Raw genomic sequence first — 17,684 nt, forward strand, 5'->3', positions numbered from 1 at the left:
ATTTAGCATCATTTTCGCACAATTTCAGGCCTTCTTTAGCAGTTAATAGCAAAGCTGTTAAAGCGGACCTAAACCAAACATTTTTTTAATTCAAAATATTTAGTTGCACCACTCTGACACATACAAAGATAAATAAACACTCCTTCAAGCCTATGAGCATTTCAGTGCATGCTTTTCACCCTCCTCTTTGCATAACTAGGGTTATACAGGTGGCAGCCATTATTCTGAGCTTAGTAGGAGGTTTTAGATCATGGGTGTGTTTGTCATCAGCTACCCTCCCTCACAGGGGCGTCGTCTATGTGAAATCTCACACAAGCTGAGGTCACCTCCCCTGTGACATCATCAGCAGCAGCCTGTGTTTTGTTTTTGTTTTTTATCTCCTTCACCAGTGTGCCGGATTCTGTCCCGGCAATATGAAAGGAAGGGAGGGGTTCCTCCAATAAATGTAAAATATTTTATATTTGTCATCATGCAGCTGAAAAAAGGCTGATATTTATTATTATAATTTCGAAAATAGATTGTATTTCTGAAATCTTGTATTTTTAATTTGGGTCCACTTTAAGGAGAAGGGTCGGAACAAGGTGAAAAAATAATTTGTCAGAAAGACCTTTTGATTTTGAGTTTAAAAAACATTTTTCTCACGAGGTCTTTTTACAAAAACTATTTTTTTGCCTCGTTTTCTCCCTTCTCCTTAACATGCGTTGCAATTTTGGTGATGATCGCATGTATGGGGGCTTTGCTATTAACCTCTAAATTTGGTGCAAAATTACATGAAATTACGAAATCAGTTGAATGTCCAAATTGTGATTATGCATGGCGAAATTTTGCATAATCGTAATTAGCAGATTACGATCATCACTACACCAGAGGAGAACGTGATTTTCACACAGATGAGATCACTTTGAGCCAAAGCCAGGTAGGATGACTATACAGGCAGTGAGGCATGGTAATACATTTCATACAAAGGTTTTTCACTTTTGGAATAGTTTGAGTTTGGTGGAATTGACTGCGAAAGACAGAATATGATTCATTACAGAAACACCCCCACTGCTTCCTTTCGTCATAAGCTTACTAAACTTAGAATATTTTCACTCATTATATACAGTACATATCACTGGCACTTTCTGCTGTGCTTTACAGAAGATGCTAAACCAATCATATCACACAATCTCACAGGTAGTGGGCCTGGGGTTCATAATATAGGTGGGAAGGGTTTCAAGCCATCTCCTGGATCATATCTACCTTTCAGGAAACTTGTTAGAAGGAAGGGAGGGGAGGTCATTTCTTCTCATTTGAAAAGCCTTCTACTACTACCTATAGACCCAGTTACTAAACATACAAAAACAATCTAATCTCTTGATCATAAAATGCTCATGTGAAGCAATACTAAAGTTACTTTCCTATGGAGAGGGAAGACTCTGGATCCCATAGAGCATTTCCGGTATTCTCTCCGTCCCCTCATTACACCCCACCGTTGAATTTCTGCGCCTTTGTGACTCCTCGGCAGGCTAACCTAACCCTATCCTCACTCAGAGCCTTCCCTCTCAATGCCTAACACTAACCGGTCCCCCCTGGTGCTACCATAGAGACAAATCACCCCAGGGCCCCAGAGCCTGTAGGGGCCATTAAGGTCCCCCCCCCCAATCTTAACTGTTACTCCCCAGGGCCTCTGCAGAGTCTTTGGGAGTGTAGCGTCTCACCTCTGCTGGCGGGCAGGTGAGACGTTACACTACCAAAGACTCTGCAGGGGACCCAGCGAGCACAGTTTAGCTGGAAGGTGTGCAATAGAAGAAATTGTCTGCACTTGTTCAAGCTGATCCAAACTTTATTGAAAGCGTATCATGGTTCACATAAAGCTGACATGTTTCAGTCTCAAAGGACCTTAATCACAGCTAACCAGTGAGGCACTGACATCAGTTAGATATACCATCAGAAAAGGGAGTGGAGTGTCAAGGGGACCTCCCTCCACACTCTTACATATAAAATGATTATTTTAATTATATCAAATTGAGATCGCATGGTACAAAAACTTTAAAACTAGAAATCTTCAATAGAAAACACCAGTTAAGATACAAAGGCATCCTATGTCCCATACATCAAATATCGGTATGCATGTAGAGAGCAAACCAGGAGATAGGAGAAGAAGGGAGGAAAGGAAGTGGAAAGGAAGGAAGGGGGGAGGAAAAAGGGTACGATTTGCAAGTAGACGTGCTCCAACTCTAGCTCAGACACTGTCTCCCAGCCTTTTTAACTCCAGACCTCCTGTTTCCACATGGTTGAATCTGGTAGGCTCCTATAGGTGTGGTGTTTCCACTTGTAACTACTGTACAGTCCATGAGTGGCAGTCTCTCAACCACCAATGGACGCACATTCCCTATTAAACAGTTTATTAACTGTAATATCACTTATGTGGTATATCTTATCACGTGTAGGGAATGTGCACTACAATATGTGGGCTGTACCACTAGGCCACTTAGAGCTAGGATTAGTGAACACTATCGAGGACCATCGTGGCTAACCAGTAATATCTCTAATGTGGCCAAACACTTCCGCCAGGTTCACCAAGGAACGTGTTCGGTTTTCATGTAGGAGAGGGGATCACTATAAACGTCTGCTTAGTTTGGAGGCCTTATGGATTTTTAAATTGGGCACAAGGGCTCCCTTGGGTTTGAACTCGAGGTGGGATTTGCCCTTTCTACCCACTAGCTGTCTGGAATTGTCTCTGCTACTGTGCTTTTTTCCGCTTTCCCCCCCCTTTTCTTCCTCCTCCCCCTTTTTCCTCCCCCCCCCCCCCCTTCCTTCCTTTCCACTCCCTTTCTTTCCTTCTTCTCCTATCTCCTGGTTTGCGCTCTACATGCATTCAATATTCAATGTGTGGGACATAGGATGCCTTTGTATCTTAACTGGTGTTTTCTGTTGAAGATTTATAGTTTTAAAGTTTTTGTACCATGCGATTTTAATTTGATATTTTGATTAAAATAATCGTTTTATATGTAAGAGTGTGGAGGGAGGTCTCCTCTGTCTCTGGCTGGGGCGGAGTTTGATGAGACTTCCCCCTTGACACTCCACTTCCTTTTCTGATTGTATATCTAACGGATGTCAGTGTCTCACTGGTTAGCTATGATTAAAGTCCTTTGAGACCGAAATATGTCAGCTTTATGTGACCCATGATACGCTCTTAATAAAGTTTGGATCAGCTTGAACAAGTGCGGACCATTTCTTCTATTGCACATATTCTTTGGACCCAGTCTCCAGGTACCAGCGCTGTTCTTTACGGGAAGTGAGCAGTTTCTTTTTTCAATTTTTTAGCAGGAAGGTGATTGGGACGGAGGGTTAGCAGCTGGCTTAGGGGCTCAGGAGGAAATTTGGCTGCAACAAAGGGCCCATAATGCTGCTTTTTGATCAGAATGTCTGTTGGTGGGGCCCCTGGATTAATTTACCCCATTGTTACTAGAATTGGCCCTGATGGTGCCTAACCTTAACGGCTCACCACCTAACACCAAAGACACCCCCCTCCACCGGCCCCTAAGCCTAAAGACCCAGGGACCAACCCAGAATTTTCAAGGGGGGGATTCCTGAAAGGTTTCCCTCAGCCATGCACAGTACAGTATAATAATATGGTAGGACATCATGCTGGGTACACATAATGCAATTTCCCATCTGACTGACATGAACTGACGATTATTTCCTGAATGTCCGATCTGCTCCCAAACGACAACGGGGTCGATCAGGGGCAGTTTGGATACAGATAATAATGAGGACAGCCAATATTAATGATGAAGGGGAAAGTGAAGCATTCACACAGCAGGGCAAATGACTGTACTCATGCCTGACTCTGTTAAGTTCCCTAGAGCTGCTTCCTGCTCTGTACACACACTGCTGCTCCTTGCTCTGTAAACATGCTGCTCCGTGCTCTTTATGCATGCTGCTGCTCCATTAAAGTCAACTGTAGCAGGGAAAGAAAGGGAACAGTGATGTGAGCTGTAGGATGCCTGCAGATATTCTGGTGTCTCAACTTATGCCTGTCCCCAGACACTGCACCAGCCCTGGTCTGAGGAGGGATTCTGGGCAGCTGTATTCTCCCCCTGCGTTTGCCTATGAGACCCCCATTGCCTAACCAGTATTTTCATCGCCGCCGTTGGCAGCTATGCTACTAACCACGATTAGCAGTGAATAGTTGCTAATCGTGACTACCGTTTTTACCACTGCCGCCTCTGACACCCTTTTCACCTGTTTCAGGAGGATTCAGTAGTAGAACATTGCGTCTGGGGTTGCTAAAATTTAAAGATGTTGCGTTCTGACCTTTAAACAAGCTTGGGAGACCTGTACACATGCAAGATTCTCTGGCAAGACCCACGAGTTTAGTATAGTGTGTGTCCTTTAGGCAGGCTTCAGACTGAAACCTGGCATTGCGATGTGGTGCACCCATTGCATCGCCCAAAAAAAAACGTTCTTTGGGGATTACCGCGTTAATAAGCAGTAATCGCCGTAGTGTATTGACAAAATACGCTTCCACACATGCGCGCCGCAACGCTACAGTGAATTTTTATAAAAATATACACGTTGCCATAACCTTACATGACCTCTGGTCTGCCGCACAAGTCGATGGTAATGTAGGTATGTGATCGCGTCGGAGTTGCGCGATTATGTCCCTTCCACCGCATCACATCGGTTTGAAAGGCCCCGTAGACTTTCACTGGCATAGCGTTGGCCTGAGGTAAAAACAGGCCAACGTACTGCACCAGTGTGAAAAGGGCCTCAGTCTGAGAGTCCTGAATCCAGCAATGATGACTTATCTGTAATGAGGAAATCAGACGCCATTTAAACCCCACAGAAGTTTCTCACAAATCTCTAAATCATATATACTTTGGGAAATGGCTTATCCAAAAAAAAAGAAAACCGCTCTAATTACAGCTGCAATCTTGCTGTTTTATCTCCTGAAGATAACACATGGCAGTGGACAGAATGAAGCTATCCGGAGCCCAGGGCAGCTGCGCACTCTGCCAACCCTTAATTACCGGACGATCCATCACTGCGCTTTGTAGGACGTGGCGGAAATCTCACCCATACGCTACAGAAGAACCTTAAACCTTAACCGTGTAATATGCAGATTAAACAGAATGATTCATCAAACAGTATTATCTCCAGTGACATAAACAAAAGGGCTTATTCCGAACGGCGTGCGATTTCAGACACCGTTAATTAAGCCCCTAAGAACTCTGCTGTATCCCCTCTTAAATATTGCACATGGTTTATGTATATTTTAAACACCTGGCAAAGAAAACTCAGTCACCTTGGAAGAATAAGAAACAGCGGATAAGAACGAACACATTGAACTTGGATTCACTCAGAGGCTTATATAATTGATCTTAAGTCAACTGACAGCAAGTCACATGACCCACCATGTTCTATGATGTGTTACGTCTCCCAGTGGCAGCACGCTGCATACGGTATATGTACCTTTTACTACGTAGATATAAAAGTGACAGAATAAGAGGTAACAAATACCATTTGGTAAATAAACTTAGAATTTTTTAGTTATGGATATTTTTTCTATTCGAAGCGGGAGCAAATCACATGATCTGTCCTATTCTCTACTGTTCTGCATTTTCCTTTGTGTAGCCCCTCCCACCCATGCAGCAGACACCCTCTCCCCTGTGTAGCCCCATGTGCAGCAGACTCCCTCTTCCCTGTGTAGCCCCATGTGCAGCAGACTCCCTCTCCCCTGTGTAGCCCCATGTGCAGCAGACTCCCTCTCCTCTGTGTAGCCCCATGTGCAGCAGACTCCCTCTCCTCTGTGTAGCCCCATGTGCAGCAGACTCCCTCTCCCCTGTGTAGCCCCATGTGCAGCAGACTCCCTCTCCCCTGTGTAGCCCCATGTGCAGCAGACACCCTCTCCCCTGTGTAGCCCCATGTGCAGCAGACTCCCTCTCCCCTGTGTAGCCCCATGTGCAGCAGACTCTTTCTTCCCTGTGTAGCCCCATGTGCAGCAGACACCCTCTCCCCTGTGTAGCCCCATGTGCAGCAGACTCTCTCTTCCCTGTGTAGCCCCATGTGCAGCAGACTCTCTCTTCCCTGTGTAGCCCCATGTGCAGCAGACTCTCTCTTCCCTGTGTAGCCCCATGTGCAGCAGACTCCCTATCCCCTGTGCAGCCCCACGTGCAGCAGACTCCCTCTACTCTGTGTAGCCCCATGTGCAGCAGACTCCCTCTTCCCTGTGTAGCCCCATGTGCAGCAGACTCTCTCTTCCCTGTGTAGCCCCATGTGCAGCAGACTCTCTCTTCCCTGTGTAGCCCCATGTGCAGCAGACTCCCTCTCCCCTGTGTAGCCCCATGTGCAGCAGACTCTCTCTTCCCTGTGTAGCCCCATGTGCAGCAGACTCCCTCTCCCCTGTGTAGCCCCATGTGCAGCAGACTCTCTCTTCCCTGTGTAGCCCCATGTGCAGCAGACTCCCTCTCCCCTGTGTAGCCCCATGTGCAGCAGACTCCCTCTCCTCTGTGTAGCCCCATGTGCAGCAGACTCCCTCTCCCCTGTGTAGCCCCATGTGCAGCAGACTCCCTCTCCCCTGTGTAGCCCCATGTGCAGCAGACTCCCTCTCCCCTGTGTAGCCCCATGTGCAGCAGACTCCCTCTTCCCTATGTAGCCCCATGTGCAGCAGACTCCCTCTCCGCTGTGTAGCCCCATGTGCAGCAGACTCCCTCTCCCCTGTGTAGCCCCATGTGCAGCAGACTCCCTCTCCCCTGTGTAGCCCCATGTGCAGCAGACTCCCTCTCCCCTGTGTAGCCCCATGTGCAGCAGACTCCCTCTCCCCTGTGTAGCCCCATGTGCAGCAGACTCCCTCTCCCCTGTGTAGCTCCATGTGCAGCAGACTCCCTCTCCCCTGTGTAGCCCCATGTGCAGCAGACTCCCTATCCCCTGTGCAGCCTTATGTGCAGCAGACTCCCTCTCCTCTGTGTAGCCCCATGTGCAGCAGACTCCCTCTCCCCTGTGCAGCTCATGTGCAGCAGACTCCCTCTCCTCTGTGTAGCCCCATGTGCAGCAGACTCCCTCTCCCCTGTGTAGCCCCATGTTAGGCAGACTCCCTCTCCCCTGTGTAGCCCCATGTGCAGCAGACTCCCTATCCCCTGTGCAGCCCCATGTTCAGCAGACTCCCTCTCCCCTGTGTAGCCCCATGTGCAGCAGACTCCCTCTCCCCTGTGTAGCCCCATGTGCAGCAGACTCCCTCTCCTCTGTGTAGCCCCATGTGCAGCAGACTCCCTATCCTCTGTGCAGCCCCATGTTCAGCAGACTCCCTCTCCCTTGTGTAACCCCATGTGCAGCAGACTCCCTCTCCCCTGTGTAGCCCCATGTGCAGCAGACTCCCTCTCCCCTGTGTAGCCCCATGTGCAGCAGACTCTCTCTTCCCTGTGTAGCCCCATGTGCAGCAGATTCTCTCTTCCCTGTGTAGCCCCATGTGCAGCAGACTCCCTCTCCCCTGTGTAGCCCCATGTGCAGCAGACACCCTCTCCCCTGTGTAGCCCCATGTGCAGCAGACTCTCTCTTCCCTGTGTAGCCCCATGTGCAGCAGACTCCCTCTTCCCTGTGTAGCCCCATGTGCAGCAGACTCCCTCTTCCCTGTGTAGCCCCATGTGCAGCAGACTCCCTATCCCCTGTGCAGCCCCACGTGCAGCAGACTCCCTCTACTCTGTGTAGCCCCATGTGCAGCAGACTCCCTCTTCCCTGTGTAGCCCCATGTGCGGCAGACTCCCTCTCCCCTGTGTAGCCCCATGTGCAGCAGACTCCCTCTCCCCTGTGTAGCCCCATGTGCAGCAGACACCCTCTCCCCTGTGTAGCCCCATGTGCAGCAGACTCTCTCTTCCCTGTGTAGCCCCATGTGCAGCAGACTCCCTCTCCCCTGTGTAGCCCCATGTGTAGCAGACTCCCTCTCCTATGTGCAGCCCCATGTTCAGTAGCTTCCTCTCCCCTGTGTAGCCCCATGTGCAGCAGACTCCCTCTTCCCTGTGCAGCCCCATGTGCAGCAGACTCCCTCTCCCCTGTGTAGCCCCATGTGCAGCAGACTCCCTCTCCCCTGTGTAGCCCCATGTGCAGCAGACTCCCTCTCCTCTGTGTAGCCCCATGTGCAGCAGACTCCCTCTCCTCTGTGTAGCCCCATGTGCAGCAGACTTCCTCTCCTCTGTGTAGCCCCATGTGCAGCAGACTCCCTCTCCTCTGTGTAGCCCCATGTGCAGCAGGCTCCCTCTCCTCTGTGTAGCCCCATGTGCAGCAGACTTCCTATCCCCTGTGCAGCCCCACGTGCAGCAGACTCCCTCTACTCTGTGTAGCCCCATGTGCAGCAGACACCCTCTCCCCTGTGTAGGCCCATGTGCAGCAGACTCGCTCTTCCCTGTGTAGCCCCATGTGCAGCAGACTCCCTCTCCCCTGTGTAGCCCCATGTGCAGCAGACTCCCTCTTCCCTGTGTAGCCCCATGTGCAGCAGACTCTCTCTTCCCTGTGTAGCCCCATGTGCAGCAGACTCCCTCTCCCCTGTGTAGCCCCATGTGCAGCAGACTCTCTCTTCCCTGTGTAGCCCCATGTGCAGCAGACTCCCTCTTCCCTGTGTAGCCCCATGTGCAGCAGACTCCCTCTTCCCTGTGTATCCCCATGTGCAGCAGACTCCCTCTTCCCTGTGTAGCCCCATGTGCAGCAGACACCCTCTCCCCTGTGTAGCCCCATGTGCAGCAGACTCTCTCTTCCCTGTGTAGCCCCATGTGCAGCAGACTCCCTCTTCCCTGTGTAGCCCCATGTGCAGCAGACTCCCTCTTCCCTGTGTAGCCCCATGTGCAGCAGACTCCCTCCCTCTCCCCTGTGCAGCCCCATGTGCAGCAGACTCCCTCTTCCCTGTGTAGCCCCATGTGCAGCAGACTCTCTCTCCCCTGTGTAGCCCCATGTGCAGCAGACTCCCTCTCCCCTGTGTAGCCCCATGTGCAGCAGACTCCCTCTCCCCTGTGTAGCCCCATGTGCAGCAGACTCCCTCTCCCCTGTGTAGCCCCATGTGCAGCAGACTCCCTATCCCCTGTGCAGCCCCACGTGCAGCAGACTCCCTCTACTCTGTGTAGCCCCATGTGCAGCAGACTCCCTCTTCCCTGTGTAGCCCCATGTGCAGCAGACTCCCTCTTCCCTGTGTAGCCCCATGTGCAGCAGACTCTCTCTTCCCTGTGTAGCCCCATGTGCAGCAGACTCCCTCTCCCCTGTGTAGCCCCATGTGTAGCAGACTCCCTCTCCTATGTGCAGCCCCATGTTCAGTAGCTTGCTCTCCCCTGTGTAGCCCCATGTGCAGCAGACTCCCTCTTCCCTGTGCAGCCCCATGTGCAGCAGACTCCCTCTCCCCTGTGTAGCCCCATGTGCAGCAGACTCCCTCTCCCCTGTGTAGCCCCATGTGCAGCAGACTCCCTCTCCTCTGTGTAGCCCCATGTGCAGCAGACTCCCTCTCCTTTGTGTAGCCCCATGTGCAGCAGACTCCCTCTCCCCTATGTAGCCCCATGTGCAGCAGACTCCCTATCCCCTGTGCAGCCCCATGTGCAGCAGACTCCCTCTTCCCTGTGTAGCCCCATGTGCAGCAGACTTCCTCTCCTCTGTGTAGCCCCATGTGCAGCAGACTCCCTCTTCCCTGTGTAGCCCCATGTGCAGCAGACTCCCTCTCTCCTGAGTAGCCCCATGTGCAGAAGACTCCCTCTCCTCTGTGCAGCCCCATGTGCAGCAGCTTCCTCTCCCCTGTGTAATCCTACATACAGGAAATTCCCTAAATAATTAAGAAATGAAGGAAAAGAGAATTGCATTGAATGGCTTACAAAAGAGAAAACAGAAACAAAGCGAGCAGATGAAAAGGAGATGACAAGTTCGCTCGCAGGGTTCTGCCATCTTCATATGTAATGAAATTTTACACCTGCTTTGTGATATAAATGGAAATGAGTGCACAGCCATGAACATACTACCAACCTGCGAAAGCACAGTGCAACACCACACCATGCGAGTCACACTGTTCATTCCAGCAGTCTGTGCACAGGAGAGTTAATTGTCACATTTTTCATATCTCACATTCCAGGATTTGTAAATCAATTCTTCTGCTCTAATATGACAGACGTAAGACTGCTCGGAGCAGATGTTCCAGCTTGGAGATGAGCATCATATAAGAGCGTACTACGCGTTACATCATATGTTGCTTTACTACATTGAAAGGCTGGTGAAAACAGCCTGTTCTGCTTCAAGCAAGTCTGAAGGTAAAATAAAAAAAAAAACAACAACAAACAAACAAACCACATACTCACCCAAGGAGCAAGGCCGGATTTGCACTTTTTACCGCCCAAGGCCAACTGTCACCAGCTGTTCCCATTCCAACAGCATCTCAACCAAGCCCCCCTTCCTCTAAAGTATCGGTAGCCAGTTGCTTCTCCTTCCTCCCCTATAGATAGCCAGATGCTTCTCCCCCTCCCCTATAGGTAGCCAGATGTTTCTCCCTCTCGCCTACAGGTAGCCAAATGCTTCTCCCCTCCCTCCCTTCCCTAAAGTTAGCCAGATGCTTCTCCCCCACCCATAGATAGCCAGATGCTTCTCTACCCCCTATACGTAGCCAGATGCTTCTCTGGAAGAGAGCAGAGGTGAGTGACGGATGACTGATCCAATCATAGTTATAAGGGGAGAGGGGGGCCAGAGGTGGAGTTGGACCAGGTGAGTAGAGTGACAGGCATCATTGCCTTACCTGTGCTGCTTCTCATCAACGGCACTGCCAAAGTTCTCCCGGCTGCCCGATGTACACAGGGAAGCAATCACATGCAGCTAGCAGAGGAGTACCACGTCCCTCTGCACCTCCCCAGCCTCCTGCCCACCCGCTCTTACTCCTGTGGTGCCCTAGGCCATGGCCCATGTGGCCTTGGCTTAAATCCAGCCCTGCCAAGGAGAGGTAAGGCTCTGGTTCTATGCAGCCTTCCTCTTCTCTGCACGGTCCCCTCGTTCCCCTGCAGGCTTCACCATTCAGAACTCCCACCGCAGGAGACTTCAGAAGTCTTCCCGCACTTGGGCTCCCGAAGACGGGTGGCTCTGTACTACGCACGCGTGAGTGCGCGAGAGAGGATGCTTACACATGCGCAGTCTGGAGCGGCCCGTCTTCAGAAGCCAGAGTGCGTCCGAAGACTCCCGAAATCTTTTCAATGTGGAAGACAGCAGTCTATGACCCATGGGGCGTAGGCTACTCACGGGGGAACGCAGGGACCATGAGGAGAATGTGAAGGCCCTATAGGACCCAGAGTCTTCCCTCTCCTTAGGTGAGTATCTTTTTTTTTTTTCATTTTTACTTCAGACTCCCTTTCAGTACTGGCTCTATAGTGTGGCATGAATGTGAATGCTTCTTTAGTGGGCATATTCTATCTCCCCTTGCATGTGTCTGTATGGATAAGTACAACGTCCTGGGCAAAACGCGCCTATTCTATTGTTTCTGGAGTTTCCTCTATGGTTCCTAATGGTTCCATTTTCAAAAGGTAACTAATTTCCTGTGAGCTAGTCAGATGGATGACTAGTTATGGTGGCCATACATCTACCGATTTTGCACCTTGATCTGCCACTCTCACAACTGCTCACTGCTGCCTGCTAACTGCTCACTGCTGCCTGGTAACTGCTCACAGCTGCCTGGTAACTGCTTGCTGAGCACACAGTTCAACTGCTCATGGAAAAGAGGCCAAAGTGAATAATTAGCTAAGGGCTTTTATGGATACTTTTTATTTACATATGGGATGAACTGATGCCTCCTTTCTACATATAAGTGATAAGACAAAAATTGTGTGTGGCAACTTTTACAGATGACAGGAAGGTCACTGTGCACATCAAGCAAAAAGAATTCTATTTGATTCTGGTTTTTTTTTTTTGCTATGCTCAGTGCTGACATCAGGAGCAAGATGGCAGCTCCCATGCAGGCAGAAGCACAGGCAGCAGAAATTAGAGGTAAGTATATTTGTTAGTTCAATAAGCAAATAGTGTCACATTTATGTATTTGAAGCAGGTCTTAAAGAGAAACTCCGACCAAGAATTGAACTTCATCCCAATCAGTAGCTGATACCTCCTTTTACATGAGAAATCTATTCCTTTTTACAAACAGACCATCAGGAAGCGCTGTATGACTGATATTGTGGTGAAACCCCTCCCACAAGAAGCTCCGAGTACCATGGTACTCCTGGCAGTTTCCTGTCTGTGAACCTTGTTACATTGTGGGAAATAGCTGTTTACAGCTGTTTCCAACTGCCAAATAAGCAAGCAGCAGCTACATCACCATGCCAGCAGTAAAAATGTCACCATGTAATAAATGTCAGAATGTTAATCAGGGATTTAAAAGATTTTACAATGGGTAAACACTGACTAAATCATTTATACATAATTATTGTAAAAATGAAGCACTTTTTATTACATTATTTTGACTGGAGATCCCCTGGCTCACCCATGAAGATTTCTCATTGCCAGGTGAATGGGATACTATGCAGGTTCAGCTCTGTGATCACAGGGGAAAGCTAAACATACACTATACAACCACACCATCTACCAGCCCACAATGGACATGCAAATTATGATATGATCCACACAATGGGCTAAATTCATGAAACTTTACTGCGTGCTGATAGCCCATGTAAAGAGTAGCGGGCATCACGCAAAGCGCATAGCATGCATTACACTAGTCATGTTATGCACACAACACCAACGTTGCAGCTATTCTGTGCATCACCCCCCCCCCCCCCCACTCACACACACACACACACACACGCTCTTCCATCTCCCACTTCTCTTCTTATCGAAAAGGCCAGGTAGCAAATGGGAAACCTATGCCTCTTTTCACCTTAATCCATCACTGCCACTGGGGACATTACAGTATACAGCGAACATAGACTGGATTACTTAACTGCCTTGTGTGCTATTATGTGGTTGTTACTTACTCCATCCCCACTTGGGTCATATCAGATCACAGTGAAGCTTGCTGAGATATTTGTGGATAAGAGGTTGTATGATTGCATTCGCTCACAGCATTCACTTTTTAATAAAGCCAGGTTAGCCTGACCTTAGTTAAAAATAAGATCATTCTAACAGTGGGCGCTGCATAAACTGCAATGACCAGGGCTGTGGAGTCGGTACAAAAATACTCCAACTTCGACTCCTAAGTTTATGAAACCACCAACTCCAACTCCAGGTACCCAACAATTGCTCCAACTCCACAGCCCTGGCAACAAGACACCAGCTCAATCACTAAACTATTAGCAGCGTTATCTATTTTTCAGTATGACTCAGGTGAAGGTTGTCCTCTTTTGTGACATAATATCCAGCTCAGGCCTAGTGCATCAATTATGATATTCCCACTGGGGATCCTCCGGGACTATTGGAGACGCCTTTGGAAATCACACCCTGTGTGTAATTATTGTGTCACTTTAATCGTACAGTGCCACCAGATAAGATGCCAGTTATGCAAGTTAATTATGATTTACAAAGGTATAAAAGATAACAATACATAAAACAGGAACAACAGAATCAAATACGACACTGAGTATGGAGGAATGGAGATTTTGGCACCTTTTTGGAAACGGACCATTTAGCGTACAAGTGGTTAAAGTGAACCCGAGGTGAGAGTGATACGGAGGCTGGCATATTTAATTCCTTTTAAGAAATACCAGTCGCCTGGCTGTCCTGCTAACTCTCTGCTTCTATTGCTTTCAGCCATAGACCCTGAACAAGCATGCAGCAGATCAGGTGTTTCTGACAATATTGTCAGATCTGACAAGATTAGCTGCACGCTTGTTTCTGGTGTAATTTAACCACTATTGCAGCCTAATAGGTCAGTGGGGCTGCCAGGCAACTGGTATTGTTTAAAAGGAAATAAATATGGCAGCCTTCATATCACTCTCACCTCGGGATCACTTTAAAATATGGAATATCTTACTTCAGGAAATAGTTAAATCTAATTCTATATGGCAATGGGAGTCTTCAGAAGCAATGGCACTTTTCCAGAGATTGCTTGCTGTACTTATACAAAAAAGTGACAATCAGCTGAAATTTTAAAGTTTACAGCATCACCACTTTGCATTCTGGAAACTGTCAGTTTCATGGTGACAGTCATATTGAAAAAGCAGTGATCATAATCGTCACTTTACAGATTGCCAAACAACTTTGAAAGTGAACGCAACTGACTTCAAAGCAGAAAAAAAGCTGTATACGGGCGACTTTTCATTCTACTGGGCATTCCTGGCCTGTATCTGCGCATGCCCAATAAGGAAAAGCTGGTGCACAGACAGGCGCACAACCACGAGAGCATATTTAACAAGGTCTTGTGGAATATATTCAGACAGATCCAGCACTGGATCGGAGGGCTCAAAAAGGTTTTGAAAAGTCTCAGCGGTTCTGGATGCTAGCCTGGCTTACAGGGGCGGAAAGAGATTTTTGCATATTCAGTAGTGGTGCATTGTGGGTGACCACAAATATTCACTTATAGCTGAATTATTGCAATTGTCCTGTTTTGAGAAGGCAAATTTCACCAAGCATTGCTTATTAGTAGGAGGGCTTTTCAGTCTCTCTTATCCCCTATACTTTCCTAGTAGTTTGGGTCACCACGAGCTGCTTGATTACTCTGTTGTACTGGTCCAAGCCCTATCCCTTACAGCCATATCAATCCCTGCCATGTACTGATGAGGGCCAAAAGCCTGAAACAGGCTGTCTACATGTGGGGTTGGTGTGGCTGTGTAATATTTTTAAAGCTATAGGCTTGCTATACACCAGCGGTCCTGGGTGCTTGCCTTGCTTACAGGGGTGAAAAGGTATAATTTGCATATTCAGTAGTGGTGCATTGTGGGTAACCACAAATGTTCACTTATAGTTGAATTATTGCAAATTTCCTTCTGTTTTAAGAAAGCAAATTTCCCCAAGCATTGCTTATTAGTAGGACGGCTTTACCGTCTCTTTTATCCCTCTATACATTCCTAGTGGTTTGGGTCAGCTGCTTGGTTACTCTGTTAAAAAGCCTCTAGGTTCAAAATCTGCTGCTTACTATTTAGAGAGGGAAGCCTCTCTCTAATGAGGCTTCCCTCGGATGTAACAAGCCCCCTGTTGCTGAGCGCGGCCCCCCTTCACAACGGGCCGCGCACCTCCCCTTCCTGGTTTAAGTGGGCGCAATGGCCACGAAAGCCCTCCTGCTAAAAAAGTGTGCTAAAAAGCTTTGCATTCACCCAGATGAAGAGGAAATAGAAAGCAGGAAGAGCTGCACAATAGGATACCTACAGTTATTAGCACATGAAATACAGATAATGTCAAGAACTATTTGCCATACACAGAAAATCACTGCACACAGCACAGTCACAAAAAGACAGTCTATTCAAAACACAGAATCTGTCCCTGAAACGAATGAGAAGACCAAGGTATTTGTTTACAAAAACAGGCATGATTCTGTCTAGTCCAACATGCTATGGAGAGGCTCCGCTGTTAATACACACACCACAAATGTGACATTTTAAAGCGGAGCTACAGTCAAAATTTCCCCTTTGCTCCAACAGATTAGCCACACTATTATAAGTCCTAAGAACACACTTGTTTTTTTTTTCTTTTAAGAGTTCCTGAAAGGGTTAATAGGTTTAGTTTTGTTTACTCCTGGAGCCTTCTCAGACACTGGGATCCAGCTCTGAGCTCTTCAAGCCTCCAAGCTGCTTTGGTCTTTTACCTCTGGGTGAAATAAAGCATGGGGGGGGGGGGGGGTTTGGGGATTCATATTTTCACAATTTTTTTGGGACCAAAACCAGCTAGGATAACTATAATGAGACAGGAAATCATTTGAAATTGTAGGTTATGCAGATTGTAGATGGGGGATGGGCCTAGATCTCTGTATCAAGGCATTTTTTTTCATGAACTGCAATGCTCCTAATATCACAAAGACAGTGAACAGAGCAGCAGATCACCATTTTAGGCGACCAAAGCACTGATCCCCACTACAGTCGCTCAGACTGCCCATTTATAAATATGATGCACTTAAAGGGGCAACCGGATTTTAAAACAAATAAATGAAGATCTTTCATCAGATCAACATGTCTTTATAAATAGGCTCACTGTGGTATCTGCATTTAATTGGGGACCAGAATCGACAGGAGGCTGCCATATTTATTTCCTTTTAAACAATACCAGTTGCCTGGCGTCCAGCTAATCATTCTGGCACCAGTAGCATTTGAATTGCAAAACATGAAAGAGGTATGCGGCTAATCAGCTTTTTTAGGGTCTAGCAACAGGCCAGCCTGGCAATATGAATGGTCTAATGGATAAGACAGTTGTTAGCCTCCATATCCCTCTCACTTCAGGTCCCCTTTAAAAGGGACTTGATTGCTTTTCTTACAATTTAAGGCATCCATAGCGGCGTTAGTCTACTTTAGGGGACCCAGCAGGAAACCTCATAGGGAAATTCAGCTAACGTGATTGGGTGGACGGCACCCTCTTGAACTGCCTGCTTTCACATACGTTGTAGTAAACTACGCCCAAACGATTAGCCAATCACTACGCTTTGTGCTGTAGAGAGGAAGCTGTGAAAACTGTTCCTTATGAGGTTCCCTGCTACTAAACTAGACTAGCGCCTCCGCAGCTATTAACCCAATAGCAGCTTCAAACAAAATGCATGATTTGAAAGCTGCTGGTGCAGCGACAGCCTCTGTCGGCATATCTCATTTTGCTGCCTAGTGCAGCCAAACGAGTGGGTGGCAGTAAGTAGTTGTATTTAACTGCTCCCGGCGGCTTCTTCTATTCCTCCACCGGCGGCTCTGAACTTCCGGCAGGTCTTCTGGGTCCAGATCACATCTGGTCATATGACATGTGATCGGGATCCAGGAGACTGTGTCAGCATTACCGCGCCTCCTGGTGGTGGAAGAGGAGTGATGGAAGAGACTCTTCCGTCACTCCTCTTCCAACACTGGGTGGCGCTGTAACGCTGACACGGTCTCCTGGATCCTGATCAGATCATATCATTGGAACCGAGGAGACCTGCCGGAAGTACATATCCGCTGGAGGAAGAAGAAGCCAATCCAGCCATCCGGACAGGTATGTATGAGAGTTCCCTGCTGCCACTCTACCCTGCCGAGCCTGCCACTTCTCCAGCGGAAGGAAAAATGTGTCCCTGCAGCCATATAAAGTTACTTTATTTTGCTGATAAAGGGTTAATATTATATGTGGATTGACAAGCTAATTCAAGTCAACTTGATAGAAATATTTTTTTTTTCTTTCAAACTAAATAACTATCTAACTTATCTTCCCAGTTTTCAGAGAAGTTACAAGACTCCTGATCAAAGCTAAACACAAAAGACACAGACAGCTCCTTACAGCACAAGGCAATGCATTCCGAGCCAGCATTATGTAACGGAGGCAATCAGTAGCCTCCGCTAGGTCAGCAGTTCTGTGCAACTTAAAAGCGATGAAGACTTCAGACAACAAAAGGAAACAAAGGTGACATCAAGGACAAGCGGATTACACGGCGGATATGCAAACAACAGCTTGGCGGAACGGCGATCGGGCAGCCCCAGCAGCGCAGCCCAGCTCCGAGCTCTTCGTACGCTGCGGATTCCGAGGCCGTCAGGCACATGTCAGCAAGAACATAGCCAGAGCCTACCAGCTCCCTAATTGGCCCCCGAAGTGGGACCTGAATTCCCCCAAGAAGC

At 48.1% G+C, this 17,684-nt stretch overlaps 1 protein-coding gene across 8 annotated transcripts in view; it reads right to left on the reverse strand.

Moving 5' to 3' along the window:
* The window catches only part of LOC137532531 (contactin-4-like), a 434,987-nt gene that overhangs the window by 180,025 nt on the left and 237,278 nt on the right, over nt 1–17,684 (reverse strand). The window lies entirely within an intron of this gene.

This window comes from Hyperolius riggenbachi, chromosome 9 (genome assembly GCF_040937935.1).
Source record: "Hyperolius riggenbachi isolate aHypRig1 chromosome 9, aHypRig1.pri, whole genome shotgun sequence".
NCBI lineage: Eukaryota > Metazoa > Chordata > Amphibia > Anura > Hyperoliidae > Hyperolius > Hyperolius riggenbachi.